The 12,694-nt window shown below is 34.2% G+C and overlaps 1 long non-coding RNA gene across 1 annotated transcript in view; it reads right to left on the bottom strand.

The window, feature by feature from the left end:
* Positions 1 to 1,964: 1,964 nt before the first annotated feature.
* The window catches only part of LOC131504489 (uncharacterized), a 73,575-nt gene continuing 62,845 nt past the window's right edge, over positions 1,965 to 12,694 (bottom strand). The window contains exon 2 of the long non-coding RNA XR_009258019.1: positions 1,965 to 2,109. This is a non-coding gene — a long non-coding RNA (uncharacterized LOC131504489). The remainder of the gene's footprint in view (positions 2,110 to 12,694) is intronic.

Consider the following 12,694-nt stretch of genomic DNA (forward strand, 5'->3'; position numbering starts at 1 on the left):
CACATTTCCTTCCACCCCTGTCAAAGTAGCAATCCAATTCTATAATTTTGTATTTAGAGATAAGAATTCTATAAAAGAAAAAGTGATTTGGAAAAGAAATTCCAGAGGAATATCATGCAAATAATATTATATTGAGAAAAAGTATTACAAATTTTGTTTTTGACAAATACAAATAAGTGACTTTTTTATGTTTATTGATTTATTTTGAGACAGGAGGAGAGAGAGAGAGAGAGAGAGAGAGAGAGAGAGAGAGAACGCGAGTGGAAGAGGGGTAGAGAGAGAGGGAGAAAGAGAGAATCCCAAGCAGTCTCCACCACCATCACAGAGCCCAATGAGGGGCTCAAACTCATGAACCATGAGGTCATGACCTGAGCCCAAATCGAGAGTTGGACAGTTAACCAACCGAGCCACCCAGGTGTCCCAAAATAAGTGACTTCTAAAATAGAGACATTTTCTCATTTATCTGTGAGAGTTTGGACATCGTGAATAAGTTAGGGACTATCTCATGTTATTTTGTGAATAACTCTAAAGGTTAGGTAATATCTTTTTTTTTCCCATTGAGATATGAACCCAGGATTGTCTGGCTCTACCCTTTCAAACTCCCTAATAATGTAGGTGACATTACACAGCGTGTACTTTTTCTGAAGAAGGAGTTAATAATTTTCATCAGGTTCTTAATGATATAAGATGTGAAAGATACAGTAGTCCTGGTTTTCCTTGGGATGACAGAGTTAATGCAATACAGGTGGAGATGAGTCAGGCTGGCTTAGTCTCATTGGCCTCAGGATATGCCCAGCATCATGGAATAGTTGAAATGAGCTTAGAAGCTCCCTCTCTAATGCAGGGTTGGGATCTGCCCAGTATGCTCTGGTACAGACAGTATCTGTTCTGATTGGTTGGGTGTCTGACCTAATGTTTCAGATGTCTGTTCTGATTGGTCAGTGTCTTCCCTATGTTTATTGGGACATATTTGAAAAATTAAGTAAGTTTCTTCAAGTGATAAACAATATAAGCACCATTCCATACTACAAATATCGTTTATAATCAGTCACATGCTGCAACCTCTCATCACCATGCAGATCAAGTTTTCTTCATGCGTTTCTCTTCAAGGGCTTCATAATTTTCTTGTGGGATCACTTGTTGCTTCAACATTCATTTGAAAGGCCAGGAGGTAAGGGCAATTCCTCTATCTGTCCCAACTGATTGTGTTCAAAAGAATGTGAGTACTTTCCAATATGCAGCATCATTTCTTAGAACACTAAGATTACATCTTAATAAAATGAAAAAATAAAATAAAAAATACAGAAATGAAAAAGTAAAGAAATTTAAACATGTCAGTAAAAATACACCCTAATCCTTACAGAAGATCGTAAAATTTGGGGGATGGTTGAAATAGATAAAGGGGAACAACAGGACACTTATTGTGATGAGCATTGAATAATGTATAGAATTGTTGAATCACTATATTGTACATCTGAAATGAAAGTAACATTGCGTATTAATTATACTTCACTAAAAATAAGAAAAAAATAGTATCACACAGTGAGATAAGTTTGAAATATTTACACATTTTAGACCTCAGCCTCCTCACAGCATAATTGGAATTTTATTCATTTTCTGGGTCTTTTGTTTGTTTTGTTGGTTTGTTTGTTTGTTTGCTACTGGGATGTATGAGTCCTGTATATATTTTGGATGTTAACCCCCTTATAGGTGTATGATTTGCAAATATTTTCTCTCACTCAGTAATTTGCCTTTTCATTTTGTTGACAGTTTCCTTTGTGGTACAGAAGCTATTTATTTATTTACTTATTAGTGTCTCTCAGGATTTTTAAAATAATTTACTCTCTACACATCCAGTTTATCTACCCCCAAATTGTATTTATTAAATTTTAATAGGCTATTTATTTATTTATGTATTTATAAGTTTATTTTATTTATTTTTTATTTTTTTAACGTTTTATTTATTTTTGAGACAGAGAGACAGAGCGTGAACAGGGGAGGGGCAGAGAGAGAGGGAGACACAGAATGGGAAGCAGGCTCCAGGCTCTGAGCCATCATCAGCCCAGAGCCCGACGCAGGGCTCGAACTCACGGACCGCGAGATCGTGACCTGAGCTGAAGTCGGCCGCTTAACCGACTGAGCCACCCAGGCGCCCCTGTAAGTTTTTGTTTAATTCCAGGTAGTTAACATACAGTGTAGTATTAGTTTCAGGTGTCCAATCCAATGATTCCAGACTTCCATACAACACTTGATGCTCATCACAGCAAGTGCACCCCTTAATCCCTATCACCTATTTAACCCATCCCCTCTGGTAATTGTTCCCTATAGTTAAGGGTCTGTTTCTTGGTTTGCCTCCCTGTCTCTTTTTTGTTCCCTTTGTTCATTTGTTTTGTTTCCTAAATTCCACATGGAGTGAAATCACGTGATCTTTGTCTTTCTCTGACTTATTTTGCTTCATATAATATTCTGTAGCTCCATCCATGTCATTGCAAATGGCAAGATTTCACTCTTTATATGGCTTTGTAATATTCCATTGAATATGTGTGTGTGTGTGTGTGTGTGTGTGTGTGTGTGTGTATCTTCTTTAACCATTCGTCAATTTATCCACATCTTCTTTATCCATTCGTCAATTGATGGACACTTAGTCTGTTTCCCTAATTTGGTTAGTGTACATTATGCTGCAATAAACATCAGGGTGCATGTATTCCTTCGAATCAGTATTTTAGTATTCTTTGAGCAAATATTTAGTAGTGCGATTGCTGGATTGTAGGGTAGTTCTATTTTTAACTTTTTGAGGAATGTCCACTCCGAATCAGGCTCCAGGCTCTGAGCTGTCAGCACAGAGCCTGATGCAGGGCTCGAACCCACCAGCTGTGAGATCATGACCTGAGCCAAAGTTGGATGCTTAACTGACTGAGCCTCCCAGGTGCCCCATTACATCCTTCCTTCTATTGACCTTGGGTTTAGCTTTTTCTTCATTTTCTAGTTCTTTACAGTATAAATTTTGGTTTATTTGAGATCTTTATTTTTCTTAATGTAGGCATTTATTGCTATAAACTTCCTTTTTCTCAGTGCTTTTGCTGCATCCCATAAGTTTTGGTGTTGTGTGTCCATTTTCACTTTTCTCAAGATATTTTTTTTTATTTCTCTTCTGATTTCTTCTTTGACCCATTGGCCAGTCAGGAGCATATTGGCTAGTCTCCTCATATTTATAAATTTTCTAGCTTTCTTTTTGTAATTGATTTATAGTTTCATACTATTGTGTTGGAAAAGATGCTTGATATGATTCCAATCTTAAGTTTATTAAGACTTATTTGTGTCCTAAAATATGATCTTACAGAATTTTTCAAGTGTCCCTGAGAAGAATGCATATTCTGCTGTTATTGAGTGGAATGTTCTCTAAATGTCTGTTAGGTTCATGTAATCTAACACATAGTTTTCTTCCAATATGGCCTTATTGATTTTCTGTCTGGATAATGTACCCATTGAAAGTGGGATATTTAAGACTCCTACTATTATTGGATTGCTATTTCTCCCTTCAGATCTATAATTTTTGTTTTATATATTTAGATGTTCTATGTTGGATGCACAAATACTAACAAATCTTATATCTTCTTGATAAATTGACTCCATTGTAGTATATTTTGTAAGGGTTTTATTTTTTTTAAATAATGTGTGCATGTAACCATGACCTACTTCTTTATCAAAACATTAAATGCCTTTCACACATTGATCAAATAAGAATATGGATACTATTGGGGCGCCTGGGTGGCTCAGTCGGTTGAGCGTCCGACTTCGGCTCAGGGCACGATCTCGCGGTCCGTGAGTTCGAGCCCCATGTCGGGCTCTGGGCTGATGGCTCAGAGCCTGGAGCCTGCTTCCGATTCTGTGTCTCCCTCTCTCTCTGCCCCTCCCACGTTCATGCTCTGTCTCTCTCTGTCTCAAAAATAAATAAAAAACATTAAAAAAATTTTTTTTTAAATAAAAAGAATATGGATACTATTTATAGGGGTGCCTGGGTGGCTCAGTCGGTTAAGCATCCAACTTTTTATTTTGGCTCAGGTCATAACTTCACGGGTTCATGAGTTCAAGCCCTGCATAAGACTCTATGCGCACAAGGCGGAGGTTGTTGGGATTCTCTCTCTCCCTCTGTCTTTGCCCCTCCCCCCCTCTTGCTCTCTGTCTCCCTCTCTCAAAATAAATAAATCAATATTTAAAATAAAACTAATATGGATACTAATTATTGATCACCCTTTCTTTGCCAGGTTCCATCCTAGGCAGTTGCATATTATTCTCATAATAATCGTAAATAGTGATTTCTATTATCCTTATATTTTAGAAGAGGTTAAACAATTTACTTGAGGTCAGCCATCTAGTAAGTAGCAGTCATAAAAATTTATACCTAAATTTAATTTATCCCCAAATGCTTTGCTCTCCACCATAAACATGTCTACAGCCTTTGATAAAACATTACCATCATGTTTGAAAATTCTCTGATTTTACAATTGTCATTGTGTGAGGAATCTCCTCATCTGGTGAAACTCTCATTAATGGGCTTAGGAAAGATAGAAGGCTTGGGAAAACAACATACCCAACCTTGTTTCTCTTGTCTAAAGAGTAGGCCAAAATCTTCAGCCCTGGGTTTAGAAACATGCTATTGATAGTTTTATTTGGCTTGAAATCTCATTGAAAAATATCCTACATTCTTGGAAGAAATTAGACCTGTGAGTTTATCTCACTGAGAAAAATCCTTCAAAATATGTAACAGAAAGAATATGCCAGAATTTCTTTGTTGGCATAGTTAGCATGGTAAACACACACAAGTCAAAAAATAAAGGCAAAAATTTCATCATGCAAAACTTTTCAAAGAATAGGTTAATTTAATGTAAATTTCAACTTGAAAGTATTATTCCACAGATAATTAGCTCTGTAGTTGCTTGTCGTTTGATATATTGTTCCAATAACAAGACATGATATTATTTCAGTTCTAAACACTGATGGATAAAGCACGTATAGAAAATTAATTTTATTTTCAGAGGAAAGAAACACACCACTAAGATAAGATTTCTTCCTGGCATGTAGAGTTATGTAATGCTTGCAGTTTTCTAACAATGTCTCAGATTTTATTTGTATCAGGATTGTTCCTTACTTATTTGTGTTTGTTTTTTTTTAGTCTCATTATAAGAAATTTAAGCTTCTTGAGACTAGACAGTTTAATCTGTTTATTTTAAGTTCCATTCAAAATAATAAACACTTACTGAAAACTTACAATATTGCTAGCTAGAAGTATTATTTGGATGCATATGTTTAAAACAATATTACTTAGGAGTCAAATCTTTAATGTAAGGAAATGAGAGAGCTACTCAATTAATTTCATAAAACAGAACACTCTAACCTGACTGGCACCAAGTAAGTATGATCATAGTTTGGTTAAGAAGTCACAAAGCATTAAAAAAAATTTTTTTTACATTTATTTTTGAGAAACAGAGTGAGACAAAGCATGAACGGGGAAGGGGCAGAGAGAGTAGGAGATACAGAATCTGAAGCAGGCTTCAGGCTCTGAGCAAGTGGTCAGCACAGAGCCTGATGCGGGGCTCGAACCCACAAACTGTGAGATCATGACCTGAGCTGAAGTGGGACGCTCAACCGACTGAGCCACTCAGGCACCCCAAGAGGTCACAAAGCATTTATAGTTTGGGTCCTAGACATGTGGGCAGGCAACCTAAGCTTCTCAAATTCATCTAATATCGTAATTAACCATATGCTTCATGTAGGGAATGCACAGTAGCTAAAGCAAGAGTACAACAAGTCTAACTGCAATTTTCCACTTTTCTGAAGAAGAGCAAATAAGTTATGACACTATTCAGTCTGAGCTAATAATTATTAATTATAACAATTCAAAAATATTTTTCAGAGGCACTTATTTTCAAGACTAGAATTCCGCCATTTAAATATATTTTCTTTTCTATCATTAAATTTGTTATCATACATTTATTAAATCAATTTTAGAGATTTATTTTTAGTACCTACAGACACTTAGATATGTTCAAAACAAATTGAATGAGAAAGGGAACTATGAACATATTTCATAGTATGTATTTGCAAACTGTGAAATATGCTTGGATCACTTTCCTGGAAAAGATCCACAACTGAAATTATACTCCAGGAATTTTCTGGGTGAACCTAACAGCTTGATATGAATAAGTCTAAAGTCATTTTGTTGATGAAACAAATCTTTGTTTTGAGGGAATAAATAGTTATGTTGCAGAATATTTCACACTGTCCAAGTAAATGGTCAGCAAACCTTTTTATGAATATTTAATTAAACTTATCTAGTTAATAATGGTTCTTTGAAAAACCTAAAGCTGAAAATTAAGAGAAGCCATGCACCTGGGCATCTGATTGACACCACTTTTATTTAATATAATAATACCAATTGAGTTCCATTGAGAAGTTCATAATGGTCTTTATTTACATTTAATTAGCACCTCTCCGGATTAATTCTTCATTTTATAAACCTAATACAACCTTAATACTGGAAGATGTGAATCGAATATGATAACAACATGTACCTGGTTGTTTTAATTAATCTGTCTAAACTGAGCATGCCACTTCAAATTCATAAAGATCAAGCTTTATGCTACCTTTAGACTTCTCATCATATTAATTGGTTGCTCTGCTAGAAAATGATCTTTATACTATTCTGACTCTGTGGCAAGTAGGACATTTCCAGTTGGTTATGATAAGCATGGAGAGTAAACATAATCTTTTTTTTTTTTTGAGATATTTATTTAGGCTAGAAGAAAACAGAATATTAACATTGGTTAATTCTAAGTGTTGAAAGTGTAGATGATTGAAAATAATTTCCTATAGTTCCCAGAATTTTTATAATGAACATTAATTCATTTTGTGGAGAGAGGTAATTATATTACATAGAAAAATCACATATATGAAATATATATATAGTTCTATAGTTTAAATCTGTCTTGGAAGTTCGAGGAAAACTTCATACATATTTTATATTCATATTTCTACTTGATTTCAGCATTGATGAAGGTGAAGGTGAGAAGCAGGTCAAGAAATATGAGACAATGTGAACCGTAATTGTATGGTTTTTATAAAGGACAATAAGAATGATAAATCTGCAAATGAATGAATGATGTCTTATGAGCCTTCCTTTTGGAAAAGTAAATGGGAACCTTAAATATAGAGTGGTAGCTTGCCAAAATGTCTTTTTTTTCTTTCTGAAGCTGTTTGTTCAGTTGTTCTCATGGATTGGAATCAAGACAATTGGATTTACCATCAGATTCTGAGATTTGAGTTTGTGGCCACTAACTACATAAATGATCACAGGTTATATCAGAGGCACATTCCACTAATTTGTGATCATAAATTAACCATATTCAGATTAAGAAGAAAAAGAAACAATCTAGTTAAAGAAACAAAGCATTTGAAATGTAAAATAATATATCAACAAGTAGAAAGTAGCAACCAAAGGAATGCTATACAGTTCACAAATTCTAAAAAAAATAGAGCTTACGGTGTCTTATCCTAGTTGATTCTATACATTGGAATTGATGCCAAAAACCAACCAGAATTAATGCTGAAAGAGCCTAATACATAACATAAACAGTTTCTCATGGAAACATTCTCGGATCCAAGAACTTGAAGAACATAATGTTGTCATATCACAGGAGTATTTGTTGCCCTGTCATATTTGATAACGGGATTTAAAAAATTTTGTCATTACTGGAAAAAGGATAGTTGCATTTAAATTTCAAAGTTTATTTTTAAGTGAAGTTGTTACTTTATATTTGTGAGAATATTATTTTTAGGTTTTTGTCATTGTGTTTTCTTGACTGCCCCAGTGATCTCTTACAGCAGCATGCTTTTCCCTCATCTTTAACTGTCATCTTTAATTATATACTATTACTAAAATAAACTTTCATGCATTGAAGCTACAGACAGGGAGCAAGGGATAGATTGTTCCCTGGAGAAATAGGGAGGAAAGCAATGATTAAATAAATATAAGACTCAACTGGGAAAAAATTAATATTTCTGTATAAAATGTGATTAACTAACATTGCGTTTACTCCAACATTTGATAACAATAATTTTCCTACTTTGTCTAGTATAAATAAAGGCTGTATAACCACATTAAATGAATGTTCTGTGTCCAGTGGGATTAAATGGGAAATGGCAGCATTGTAACCAGGCTGAGAACCAACACACTTGTATTCCAGTTCTGGTTCTGTCTCTGCTTAGTTCTGTGACTTTGGATAAAGCACACCATTTTGAACCATTACACTTTTCATCTGTAAAGACTTACTTAATCTGTATGATTTGGGCCTGTCCTTGAATCCTTACATATAAAACTCTTGGAGGTTATAAATGAGTGATCCCACTTAAAGGTAAACCTAAACCAAACTGCTTACCAATTTGGAAGAGTACATAATGTCATCTGTTGATTCACTTTTCATCACTTCTCATTTTGTTGACCATCATTAGCTGGTATTGATAATATCTTCCTTTACTTGAGTTCAATATCACGATCTGTATTTTTACAACCTCACCATGCACACACTGTGCAGATAACAAAAGGGAATCCATAAAGACATTTTCGAAATGAGTCTAATTTGATGTGCTGTCATATTTGAAAATAAAGATAAAACATAGAGCACTATAAATTATCCTATGTGCTTATCATACCTCCATTCAGGCCAAAAAGTTAGAGCTAACAAGCAATCTGTATTGTTTAATATTACAAATTTACTATTTTCCAGTTAAAATCCCCTTTGTGAAACTAGCATTACAATATTAGTCTGGAAGTTTTAAATTTCCCCAAGAAGGATAGAAATTTTGTACAATACTCAATGGTGTTGGCCCTTTATAGTCAGAAGCAGTTAGGTGCCATATTTGAGGGGAAAGGAAAGGAATGCAGCATTATGGCTAAGAATTTGGCCGTGAGACTTCACAATGATGGGAACTTAACAAGTGATTTTCGGGGCGCTTAGGTGGCTCAGTCAGTTGAACATCTGACTCTTGATTTCAGCTCAGGTTATGATCCCGGGTCTTGGGATAAAGCCCGGTGTTGGGATTCATGCTGAGTATGGAGCCTGCTTAAAACTCTCTCTCTCTCTCTCTCTCTCTCTCTCTCTCTCTTTCTGCCCCTCTCCCCTGCTCACACTCTCTGTCTTCCTAAAAAAAAATCCTTTAAATGACTTTCATTTTTCTCAGTTTTTGTTATATTGTCTAAAAAGCAGAGGTAATAATACACTCAGTTCATGGAATTGCTATTGTTATTAAGTGAAAATATATATGTGAATTGCTCATCCTCATGGCTCTTATCACCCTTTATGTAAATGAGAAGAGCCAAGAAAAGCATTGCAATGTTTAAAAATAAAATAGAATTTTCTCAGGTGTTTATTTTTCTTCTGCTATTAAAACTTTATTGAGATATAATTAAGATACCTTAAAACTCATCTGTTTAAGTGTACAAGTCAATGTGTTTAATATATCCATAGACTTTTGCAATGGTCACTACTACATAATTGTAGAATATTTCTTCACTCCCCCCCAAAAGCTCCATACCTAAATTTATTTTCTGTCTCTATGCATTTAGCTATGCTGGACATTTCAAGTCAAAATAATACAATATGTTGTCTTTTGTGACTGACTTCTTTCTTAAAATAATATTTTCAAGTTTTATCTATGTTAGAGCATATATCAGTGCTTCATTCCTTCTTTATCAGTGAATAATATTTCATTTCATGTATATATCACAATTTATTTATCCATTTGTCAGTTGATGGATATTTGAGATGTCTTTTGCTTTTTTTTGGCAATTATAAATAGTGCTGCTAAGGATATTTATGTGCAAAATTTTGAATGGATATATATTTTCCTTTTTCTTGTGTATATACACATGAGTGGAATTACTGGCAATCATATGGTAATTCTGTTTAATATACTGAGGAACTCCTAGACAATATTTTTCCCCCTGTTATTAGCAATATCAGGGGGTGATTAGCAATAATCACACGTTGGATAAGCCATATTGGCTATGATACTGCCACTGTGCAAAGCTTTCCCTGTGGTTTCTAGTCATCCTAGTAGGTATGAAGATGTATCTCATTGTAATTTTGATTTACATCTTTTTAATGACTAATGATATTGAGCATCTTTTCGTGTGTGTGTGTGTATATATATATATATATATATGTATATATATATGTGCATATATATATATATATATACATGCCTGTTCACTTTTGCTCTTTTAAAATTCAGTTACTTTTTGGGTGTTTGTTTTATTTTGTTTTATAATTGAGTTCTAAGCTTTCTTTATATATTCTGGATATTAATCCCTTATCAGATATATAATTTTCAGACATTTTCTCCTTTGAGTTATCCCTGTACTTTTTAAATTATATTCTTTGAAACATAAAGTTATTTGATAAAGCCCAATTTATCTCTTTTTCTTTTACTGTTTGTGCTTTTAGTGCTGTATCTAGAAATCATTACTTAACCCAATGTCACAAAAATTTACTCTTAAATTTAATCTAGGATTTATAGTTTTAGCTGTCACTAAATCTGTTACTAGATCTGTGATTCATTTTGACTTAATTTTCATAGTGGTATCAAGAAGGGATCCATCTTCCTTCTTATTCTTTCTCCACCATCAAAAAATCAGCTCATTATCAATGTAAGCATTTATTTCTGTGTTCTCAATTCTGTCCCATAACCTGTATGTTTATCCTTATGTTAGTAGCACACTGTTTTGATTACTGTAGTATTCTAGTAAGTTTTGAAATTGAGAAGTATGAGTCCTGGCACTTTGTTGTTCTTTTTAAAGAATTGCTTTTGTTATTCTGGATCCCATCCATTTTCATATAGATTGTAAGATCAGCTTACTAATTTCCACAAAAAGATACTTGGGATTTTGATAGAAATTCATTGAATCAGCAGACCAATTTGGGGACTCTTGCCATCTTAACAATTTAAGTCTTTTGATTCATAAACATGAAATATCTTTTTATTTATTTAAGCCTTCAATATCTGTCAAAGGTTTATAGCTTTCAGGGCAAGTTTTGCACTTCTTTTGTTAAATATATTCCTAAATTTTAAGATTACTTTTGATACTACTATAAATAGAACTGTTTTCTTAATTTTATTTTCTTCTTTTTTTTTTAATTTTTTTTTAATGTTTATTTAATTTTGAGACAGAGAGAGACAGAGCATGAACGGGGGAGGGTCAGAGAGAGGGAGACACAGAATCTGAAACAGGCTCCAGGCCCTGAGCTGTCAGCACAGAGCCCTACGCGGGGCTCGAACTCACGGACCGCGAGATCATGACCTGAGCCGAAGTCGGCCGCTTAACCGACTGAGCCACCCAGGCGCCCCATCTTAATTTTATTTTCATTGTTAATTGCTAATATGTATAAAGACAACTGACTTCATATTATTAGTCTTCTATTACCCTGCAATTGTTGCACTTGCCTATCAGTGCTAATAGTAATATAGTAAATGTTTGTTAGAACTCACCAGTGCAAGATCTGAGCAAGGGCTTTTTGTAAAAATTTTTAATGTTTATTTTTGAGAGAGACAGGGAGGGAGGGAGAGAGAGAAAGAGCGGGGGGAGAGGTAGACACACACACACACACACACACACACACACACACACAGAATCGAAGCAGGCTCCAGGCTCTGAGCTGTCAGTACAGAGCCCGACACAGGCTTGAACTCACAAACTGTGAGATCATAACCTGAGCTGAAGTCGGACACTCAATTGACTGAGCCACCCAGGCACCCCCAGGCAAGGGCTTTTTATAAAGGTAAGGTTTAAACTTGTCTATTCAATATCTTTATTATAAGTCCATTCAGATTTTCTATTTCTTTTAAAATCACTTTTGATTGTATGTGTCTTTCTATGCTTTTGTCCATTTCAACTAAATTATCTATTTTTGGCAAACATTTTTTGATACTATTTCCTTATAATCTTTTTCATTTCTAAAAGGTTGATAGTGAGGTCTCATCCTTCATTCTTGATTGAAGTAATTTGTATCTTCTCGCTCGTCTTCTTGGAGTTCTGTCAATTTTATTGATTTGTTACAAATAATACATTTTACTTTCTTTACTTTTTATTTTGTATTTCTATTCTCTCTTTCATTATTCCTGATTTGCCCTTTCTTAGTTCTTTCATCCCACTTACTTTTGGTTTAGTTTGTATTTCTTTTCTAATTTCTTAAGATGGAAGTTTAGGTTATTAATTAGGTTATTAATTTTTTAGCTGTAAATAGCTGTAAATTGCAATGTTAGGCTCTGATTAAGCTGTATCTTGTGAGTTTTGACGTGTTCTTTCTTCATTTTCAGTCATCTCAAAGTATTTTCTAATGTCTCTTGTAATTTATTCTTTGGTCTATTTTATTCAGAAATGTGTTGCTTGATTCCACATATTTGTAAATTTACTGTTTCCTTTTATTTTTTCATCTAATTTCATTCTCCCATGGTCAGAGAACATACTTTGTGTGATTTCAATACTTTTAAATGTAATGAAGTCTGTTTTATGGGCTAGTATATGATCTACCCTAGAGAATCTTTCATATGTGCTTGAGACAAATGTACATTCTGTTGTTGTTGGGTAGAGTGTTCTACAAATGTCCATAAAGAATAGCTGGTTTATTGTGCTGGTCAA

The sequence above is a fragment of the Neofelis nebulosa genome, chromosome 2 (genome assembly GCF_028018385.1).
Source record: "Neofelis nebulosa isolate mNeoNeb1 chromosome 2, mNeoNeb1.pri, whole genome shotgun sequence".
In the NCBI taxonomy this organism is placed as follows: domain Eukaryota; kingdom Metazoa; phylum Chordata; class Mammalia; order Carnivora; family Felidae; genus Neofelis; species Neofelis nebulosa.